Source organism: Panthera onca, chromosome C2, assembly GCF_046562875.1.
Source record: "Panthera onca isolate mPanOnc1 chromosome C2, mPanOnc1 haplotype 2, whole genome shotgun sequence".
Taxonomy (NCBI): domain Eukaryota; kingdom Metazoa; phylum Chordata; class Mammalia; order Carnivora; family Felidae; genus Panthera; species Panthera onca.
In genome coordinates this window covers 9,987,924-9,997,726 of record NC_138347.1, presented here as the reverse complement: position 1 = coordinate 9,997,726, position 9,803 = coordinate 9,987,924, and the positions used below count along the sequence as shown (strand labels likewise).

Here is a 9,803-nt window from a genome sequence, read left to right as displayed (position 1 = left end):
GCTAAACACAGACCTGCAGACCCCACCTCGACGCAACTGAGGCCAGCTGAGTTCATCTCTTGCTCTCTGCCCCCGTCCTGAGCGTATCAGAAAAAGACGCCACCCTAGGTGTGTGGAGCACAAATACAGCAGAGAAATAGAGCAAAGAAGTTCTGCTGACCCCTTGGACTGGCCCAGGGAATTCTGCAAATGTGCAAGAGTTCGCCTCAACCAAGCTTCTTGACCTGGAATTTCCTGAATTCCTCGGAATGCGACTAACATAGTCAGGATGGAAACATCTAGGGCCAAGTGATGATTCCTGATGTTCTTTTTTCACTTGCTAAATGGCTTCGACTACTAAATTTTATTTTCCCACAAAGGGATGAATCAAGTCATCCGGATTACCTCTGTTTTTAGCAGTGACGTGACACAGGTAGCACTACGTGTAGACAGTTGACAAACTCTGATTGGATCTGTCTGCCTCCTCCATCTGCCCCCCGCCCCCCCACAGGGCGGCCATGTCTTCCTACTTCCATGGCCTCTCAACCAAGTTTCTCTGATTCCAGCCTCATACCCCTACGCTGAGACCATCCACCCATTCCCTAACTGACTTCCCGTGTGCTTCCTCCAAGTGGCATGTCTGAGTCCCTCATTCCGTTCTTTCAAATTCCTCAGAAGCCCCACCCCCTATCAAAGGAACCTCACCTCTTTGTTACGGAATGAATATCTGACCTAAGATTCTACCTTCCTCTTCTCTGTTCTTTTCCACCCATCCCTGATCAGCCCCATCCACAGTGGGAGTGGTATGTGTGTGGGGGTGGGGGGGGGGGAGCGGGGGAGGGAGATTAGAGCCCTTAGAACTGACAGAGCAGGAATGCTAAAAGAAAACAAATATTGGGACGCCTGGGTGGCTCAGTCAGTTACGCATCTGCCTTCGGCTCAGGTCATGATCTTGTGGCTTGGGGATTTGAGCCCCACGTTGGGCTCTGCACTGAGGGTACAGAACCTGCTTGGGATTCTCCCTCTTGCCCTCTCTCTCTGCCCTTCTCCCGCTCTTGCTTTCTCTCTCTCTCTCTAAAAATAAATAAATACACTTTAAGAAAATAAAGAAAAATTTAAAAAGAAAAATAAATTAAAAAAGAAAATGAATATTAAAATTTTCAAGGGGAGTTGGGTTTGTAAAGACTCTTTCAAAGCCCACTCACAGGGTCAATAAAACAAGAGAAAAGTAGATACGTGGTGAATCAATCCATGGTGTTAGCATCGTAATGGGAGGGGTCAGCTGGCATGTAATTCAGAAAGTTTCAGGACCTACCTAGTAAAATGATCTTTATCATGTTGGGTCTCTGTTTTTTGTTTTTAAACACAGTTTTAAAGTTCTAATACTACCACCCTAACTTTATTTAACTAACTTCTTCTTTTTTTTTTTTTTTAAGTTTATTTATTTTTGAGACAGAGAGAGACAGAGCATGAATGGGGGAGGGGCAGAGAGAGAGGGAGACACAGAATCGGAAGCAGGCTCCAGGCTCTGAGCCGTCAGCCCAGAGCCCGACGCGGGGCTCGAACTCACGGACCGAGAGATCGTGACCCGAGCCGAAGTCGGACGCTCCACCGACTGAGCCACCCAGGCGCCCCTATTTAACTAACTTCTAAACGTGTAAAATAAAGTTTGCACTACCGTTTTGCTACGGAGAAGTTTACAGGAAGATCAAAGTATTTCCAAATGTACTACAGAGAATTATTTATGTCTTCCAAAAGATTATATCCCTGTGCAGTTTCATATGATAAGGACCTGGATTAACTTTGTTCTACAAAGAAGGAAAGCCTGATGTATTATACGCTTCTCTATTGCCTCCTTAAGTGGAGTCAAAAGAACAAAGCATTTTCCAGAAGGAATGAAGTATCTGTCCTCAGTGCCGCCTAGAGATCAAAAGCGTGTTTTCGCAGTTTTATTGGCAATCTTCTGAGGCCTTCCACTAATATTTTGTTTCATGAATGCTGAGTGCTGGAGGCTGGAAAATCCTACCGTAAACAAGTGAACGGCTGTCAGTCATGATTTCTGAAAACCATTACCGAACACCAATAATAAGAACATTTTCGGTTTCTCCTAGTTTGTAGGACTGGTCTCAGTTTGTTTAGAAGTAAATCTCTCAAACTATTCCCTGCTCTACTTTACTGAAAGGTAAAAAAACAAAACAAAAACAAAAACAAACCACACCGTAGTCAAGTGACAGGCTATTGTTTAGGTGAGAAAATGTACAAATCAAACTTCATTAGTGGATGAATTTCTTGGGGCCGCTGTAAGCAGGCACCACAAACTGAGTGGCGGAAAAAACAGAAATGCTGTTCTCTGAGTTCTGGAGGCTGGAAGTGTCAGTCCAAGGTTTCAGCAGGGCTGGTTCCTGCAGAGGGCCTCCGGGGAGAATCTGCTCCAGATCTCTCTCCTAGCTGCTGGTGGTTTGGGCGATCTTTGGCGTTCCTTGGCGTGGGCACACGTCACCTTCGGTCTCTGTCTTCAACCTCACGTGGTGTTCTCCCTGTTTGCAGGTCTGTGTCCAAATTTCCCCCTTGGTGGCAGGACACCAGTCGTGTTCGATTAAAGGCCCACCCGAAGGACCCCCTGAAGTACATCCGCCATGGCCCCAAGTAAGGTCACATTCTGAGGCGTTGGGGGTTAAGACTTCAACATACGAATTTTGGGAGGACACAATTCGACTCATAAAAATCAGGGAACTCTTCTTAAGGGCACGCCTAATTTTTACAAAATAGAGAATAATCTTACAGCTGTTGGCTTCCTTATGACGCTTGCCCCTCCTCTGGTCTTGGAGGCCCATTTATCTCTGAATCATCCCTGAAAGCACAGGGCCAGGCAGGGAAGCCTGCAGGGGCAGAAGGTTTAACCTCTCAGTCTGCTTCACCCAGGCAGCTCAGGAGGCAAGGATCCTTGTACTTCTTGGACCTGCTGTTTCATGGGGCTCTGCTCTCGCTTGGTGAGGCCACCAACATGTCCGAACCTGTCTTGCCTCATGCCGGTGGCCGTCTCTTTATTTCCAGGTCTTTGAAAAAAACGGAAAAAGGGCTCAGTCTCGAACCAGGCGATTGTAAACTTACATTAAATGCGCAGGGGAAAATATTTCTTCGGGGTAACTCCGCCCAAAATGGAAATTCCTCAAGTACATGGGTGTCCTTATTTGCCGGGGTGACGTGAATCCTCTTTTCCCCCGGCATCCTTCTTAATTTGATAGGATAAGCCCTACTACGATTTTAGTTTTAAGGATGCCAGTTTTCTTTCTTCCCTGGAGCGACTTTTCTGTCTCTCTCCTGAACACAACGGGACCTTGTAACTCTCCAGAGTTTCTCTTACTAAACTACAATGTTTTCTAGCTACACTCCCTCCTCCAACAGGAGCCACCTGCGTGTCTCTTGGTAACCATTTGATGACCCAGGAGTCACCATCTCGCTCCTCCTGGTTCCTCTCAGCCTGTGAGGGTGACCACCTGTCTCAACCCAGGCTGCCTAGGACTGTCCCATTTTCAGCCTTGAAAGTCCCGTGTCCTGGGAACCCCTGAGTCTGAGGCAAATCTGGACGGTCCGTCTCCTACCGCTGATTTACTGTTCGTATAGTTTAGTCCATAAATAACTTAAATCTTCTAGACTTGTAGCTAAAGAAGAATTTAAGTGGATAAACAAACAAACAAATGAACTCTGCAGCAAGCTAACTAGATCCTTCTTGTAGTTTTTCTGGAACAACAGGGAACAAAAATAATGTTCTAGTTTCATCCTACCTCGACCTCACCAGAACTTCAGTCCTGATTCTGCAACTTTCCTCTGCCTGTCTTCCCTTATGTCGGCCCCAAGCGTGTTCAAATCCACACTGCTATACTTACCCAGATCCCCGAAGTCTCCGCTCCACAGGAGCTCACCTGTTCCTTCTGTTCTCAGGAGAAAGCCAAGAGCCGTTTTTGACAGTTTCCTTTCTTGTCTCCTTATCAGCCACCACCTCGCACCGAATCTTCTTCTCATACCAACAATAACTCACATTGTGTGCCACTACCTGGGTTACAAAGTACTCTTGTAAACCCCTTTATCAGGGCTTCATAGCTACCCAGGTCAGTGGGGGTGCTGAGGAGTACAGGCTTTATTTTACAGATGCAAAAGCCAACTCAGTGATGTCAAGTGACTTGCCAAGGCCACCCCATGGGTAAGTGGAAAATTCTGCCACTTGAACTTCGATTCCCTTCTCCAAAACAGGACTTCCTTTGACAAGAGTCGGGTAGGTGCTCTGCCACATTCCCAGCTGGTTCCTTAGTCTCTAGGCTACATCCGTTCAAGGGGTCCTACACACTGGAACCAGACTCCTTCTTGGGGCTCAACATGTCCCTTCTCTGTTATAAACCTCTAGCCCTTCCTCCACACGCAGAAGCCCCAAATTTCTGACGTCCAAACTCTTTCAAGAGCTTCCCCCCATCTTCTCTGTGTGGCCTCGCCCATTCTGACTCTGAAACATGAACTCTCCATCCGTGCCTGCCTCAGCCGCCTTTGGAGTGTCTCCTTTGGGAGGGTCACATCCATCCCCAATGTCAAGCATATGCTTTCCTTTTTCCTAAACTGCCCAGCCCCTCCTCTGAACAACCCAATCCTTCTAGTTCAATAAATGTCCACTTCTTCCCAAGGTCTCACCCAACGACATTTCTTTCCACCTTCAACCAAGTCCTGTAACATTCCTGTAGATACACACAGGGACATCCACTCCTGTCCCTTCCAGGGCATGTTTATCTGCAGAGCGACAACTACATTCCCCAGGCTCACAGATAGCTCAGGTTCTTTCGGTTGGTGAGCTCTGTCCTGCCAGGCAGCTGTGCCCAGGGGTGATGTGTATGTGAGCACCGAGGAGCATCCAGGGTGGGGACATGAATCTGGGTCAACTGACAGACATGATGGCAGGAATGAGGTTTCTTCTAGAACCATTTAGGGTGTGGGTGGGTTTCTCCTGGCGTGTGTAGGGGCATGGTTCTCTGAACCTCTTAAAATGTCCACAAAACTTCCAACTACCATGGAGCTTATGTTGGTAAAATTAGCTAGACTGAACTCTGGTCCATAGCCAAGAACTTTGGGGCATGCGCTACGAGGCTGCCTTCGTTTTGGTGCTCTGTCAAACGCGACCTTACATCGTGACTCACTCACGCAAATCTTTTGTTGGGCAGATGCCACTCCAGTCCGAAGAAGATGGTTGTAGCTCCTTCTGCCCTCACATCCACAAGAAGGAACGTTAGAAGCATCCCATGCCAAGCATGTTATTGGGTCACAGGGTCTGGGCAGAGATTTTGGAGAACGAAAGGGTAAACACTAGGGAATCAACCTGGAGTACTCTCTCAGGAATCCCCATTTTAGTTCCTTCCTTGGATTCCCTTCTAAGCTCTCCACCTTGCCTATCCATGTGGCAGGAGAGCGAGAAGGATTGGGGGATGACTTCCAATTTGTAGAAGTTTCCAGAATAAGAAAGAGCCACTTAGGATATGGAGTAGGACCCAGATGAGAGGCTACCTAAGGGAGGTCATATGACCTGCTTCTCCCAAGGCAGAAGTTCTCCTGGGTCACCTTTAGCCAGGTTTAATTCATCATGAAGAGAACTTCCTGAGAGAAATTTACCCCCAAAGACCTGAACATAACACACCCCAGAGATTTCCCCTGCTTATCTTCTCAGTGCATCTCTCTCTCTCTCTCTCTCTCTCTCTCTCTCTCTCTGAAGACCTCACAGGATTGTAAAATGCAGAGAAAAGAGTCAAGCATTTGGATATTCTGTCCCTGGTCACCCACCATCATAAGTAATATAAGTAGCCCTTGCCTCTCCAACTAGAATATAAACCACCAAAGGACAGGCAATATGTCTTGGCTTCACTCATATCACCTTCTACTATCCACTAATTGTCTAAATACTTGTTGAATAAAGGTTTGAAAGACTTTACGCCTTGACAAAATTCTCCTGGAGTCGCTTTTTATTTATCACCTGCTGAGAAGACCCCTCCCAGAGTTATGCACTGCAGAGATCTGAAAATTCAATGTATTCCATCTTTATGCCGTCTCATGCCTATAAGAACTATGTCACAAGATCCGATATACACAAAGTTTTGCATATAGCTTGTGGAATTGCCAAGATTCCAACATAAAAAGAAAAACTAAAACCGGGATTGTTTTTTTAGTTATAAAAACAGCAAAAAGAAATCCAAACCAGGGGCACCTGTGTGGCTCAGTCAGTTAAGCATCTGACTTCGGCTCAGGTCATGATCTTGGGGTTGTAAGTTTGAGTCCCACATTGGGCTCTGTGCTGGCAGCTCAGAGCCTGGAGCCTGCTTCGGATCCTGTGTCTCCCTCTCTGCCCCTCCCCTGCTTGCCCTTTCTCTCTCTTTCAAAAATAAACATTTAAAAAATTTTAAAAAAAGAAATCCAAACCACATATAAATAATCGATGGGCAAACAGAACTTTTTTGAATGAACTCTATCAGAGCCAAAAAGAAAATACTCGCGTAAATTCTTTGTTATTTTACAGCTTCGACTTAATTAAGATCATGTAATTACTACACATTTATGAATTACTATTAATTCCTTTGATGACTGTGCATGAAAATACTATCACAACAAAAGCCATCTTGTTATACTAGCCCACTGGCTAATAACTTCCATGGAATGTTTCAGAGACACGGGACATGTTAAATGAGTCCAGAACAAAGACTCCATATTCCTGAGTGTTGGATTCCCTTGTAGCTCCATGTGCTGAGGCAAATCCGCTCCACGTCATAGAAAACTACTTCTCTAAATCACTTGTGCTGTGCTAATTGATCTTTTAATTGGTTCAGTCAACACTCTAGTCTCTGCGCACAACACGCTCTAATTGCTACAAGCAGCTATAGCGGCCCTCAGATCAGGGAGAGGAAGGGAGCATCCAATCGAGTGCCGCTTCCAACAGTCTCTGGCGAGAAGCGGGTTGGTCTACACCAGCATGCTGAGACGCTTGCATAAATGAACACAAAAACTGTCTTTTCCCGTCGTGGCAAGAATGTATGTGGAAAGGCACGCTAGTAACCATTTCACGATGTGTATGTACCTCAAACCATCAGGCTGCACACCTTAAAGGTACGTCATTTTTATAAAGAAAATACAGACAGACAGACAGACCTCAAAGGGGGCAGGGGAAACGGTACAGCTGAGTTTCCCGACTTGGCAAGTGTTAGAAACACTCTCTGTGCTACAAAAGAGCTCGTGTCAGTCCTGCCTTTTCCCATCCTCTTCTCCAAAGTATCTGTTTGGGCTTTTTATTTTATTTGTTGTTCTGAAGACACATTTCTAAATTTACAATGGGTAAGAAGAGGAAAATTGCATGTTTTTCATAGCAAACTTCCTTGCGGTGAGAGAGAAGAGAAATATAGAATTTTGTAAATGCTCACATTTGGCAGATGAAGAAATTGAGATTTGAGGGCCCACAGCTCATCCGGGAAGGAACACGGGCTAGGATACCAGTCTCGTGAATTCCCACAAAGCAAGAAGGAGCACAGTCTGCTGCCTATTGTGTAGGAAGGAGGGAAAATAGGAAAACATATGTAGATCAGCTTATTTTTACAGAAAGAAACACAGGAAGCAGAAGCCAGGAAACCATAAAGAAGGGTTACTTACAAGGGGAGGAAGGTGAGAGAAAGGAAGGCGTACAAGAGGCAGTGATCTGTTCTGAGTCAATCTCCTGGTATATTTTACTTTTGAACACCTGTTAAGGGTCTGAATGCTCAAAAACTAAAATAAACTAGAATAGAATCATTCCCAGTGGAGAGGAGAACAAAAGCTGAAATCGAAAGCAAACTGAAAACAAAAAAATGAAGGTAATTTTAAGTGAATGCCACACCGTGACAAAAAGGGAGATAGGAGAAAGTGAGAAATTGGTAATGAAAAAAAGGAAAGAGGCGGGAGGAAGTCCAAGGAATGCGTAAGTGCAGCATGTGATTACAGAACCTCCGTTCTGGCTACGATGGATGCCAGCAGAGTGGCAAACAAACCCTGACCACTTTTTAGGAGGTTGGTTTCCTGCAGCGGAATTCTGCAACTCCGTACCTATTCTAGATCACAATTAAAGGATGGAGCAGAAGTGTAAGTGTGCAGGTGTCGACGGGAGCCAGGGTTCTCACGGTGGAAAAAGGAATAGACGACTATGTCATTGGAGAAGGCAAGAGAGAACTCTGTGGGGATAGATTCGAATCAGGGGGATTGGCATGAACTGATTACTTCTATAATCTGTGTGCCATGTAGGTATATTTGCATGTCTATTTCCTTGCACATGCACTTATGCACATGTCTTTCCTAACTCCGTCCCCTGGAAAGGCTCAGAAACAGACACCTCAGTAGCAATGAGCACATCTAGTATTCAGATTTTGACATGTAATACCATTGTCCGAATTCGTTCCCTAAAATGAACCAAGTATATTCAGAGAAGCAGCTAATCTAGGGCTGGGGCAGGAAAGGGTCCAGATGACCTGGAAAGTAAAAAAAAAAGTGCTCAAAAAATCATGGTGACATATCTCAAGGACACAGTCACTGCTGGCCAAATCAAGGACAATTTGGACACCAGAATAATGAGGTAGAGTAGTGAACTCCTGATAAATGGGTATTCATGACACATGCTGATAATAAAGAAATAAATGGGTCAGAGAGAAGGGATGGAGCTTACTCACAGTAGAGTGACTGATTTATTTATTTATTTTCAGAGAGAAAGAAAGAGAGAGATAGACAGAGTATGAGCAGGGGAGGGGCAGAGAGAGAGAGAGGGAGAGAGAGAATCCCAAACAGGCTCCACACTGTCGGCGCAGAGCCTGACTCGGGGCTCGAGCTCACAAACCATGAGATCATGACCTGAGCCGAGATCAAGAGTCGGATGCTCAGCTGACCGAGCCACGCAGGCGCCCCAGAAAATCAGCATGTTGCAATTATCATAGTAAAGACTGATCGAGCAAAAATCATCAATGGATACTAAATCTAGGGAGAACTTTTGATGAAGAACGAGATGTCTGTGTGGCCTTAAAATGTCATCTCACTATTTATTAGTTGCAAGGGAGAAAAAAAAGCGTAACTAAATTGTGAAAATATCAAACAGCCTTTTTTTTTAAATTTTTTTTAACGTTTATTTATTTTTGAGACAGAGAGAGACAGAGCATGAACAGGGGAGGGGCAGAGAGAGAGGGAGACACAGAATCGGAAGCAGGCTCCAGGCTCTGAGCCATCAGCCCAGAGCCCGACGCGGGGCTCGAACTCACGGACCGCGAGATCGTGACCTGAGCCGAAGTCCGATGCTTAACTGACCGAGCCACCCAGGCGCCCCTCAAATAGCCTTTTAACCAGATGACCAATATTAACAGCACCAATGGGCTAGATGACCACTGACGGTCCCCACATATGGTCCCCTGAGTAGTACACAACGTCCCCTGTGCAGAATTCCAGCATGGAATGCATGCCGTGAAGCTAATCACAACGAAACATCAGAGAAACCCCAAATGAGAAATGTCCTGTCAGGAGAATGGGGGTGTGGGGCAACGGTATTCTTTAAAATGTTAATGTCCTAAAACACACAAAAAAAGCCCGCAGAGACATCTCAGATTAATTAGGGAGGCTAAAGAGAGGGATCCTGCATTAGAGGGGAAATGATCTAAAGGACATTATTGGGTCAACTGACAAAATTGGAACACAGAGGGTAAATCAGATAAAACACTCTATCAATGTTAAAATTACCGAAGTTGATAACTGCACAAGAGTTATGTAAGAGACTATCCCTGTTCTTAGGAAAGAGC

The 9,803-nt window shown here is 45.5% G+C and overlaps 1 long non-coding RNA gene across 2 annotated transcripts; it reads left to right on the top strand.

Moving 5' to 3' along the window:
- Positions 1–737: 737 nt before the first annotated feature.
- LOC132683980 (uncharacterized) lies at positions 738–5,364 on the top strand. Of its 2 annotated transcripts, none has more exons than XR_009612502.3 (4): positions 738–782; positions 2,527–2,625; positions 4,129–4,180; positions 5,184–5,364. It is a non-coding gene; the product is annotated as an uncharacterized LOC132683980 (long non-coding RNA). The 2 variants fall into 2 exon arrangements; XR_009612501.3 differs by having other exon boundaries at positions 4,115–4,180.
- Positions 5,365–9,803: the final 4,439 nt, after the last annotated feature.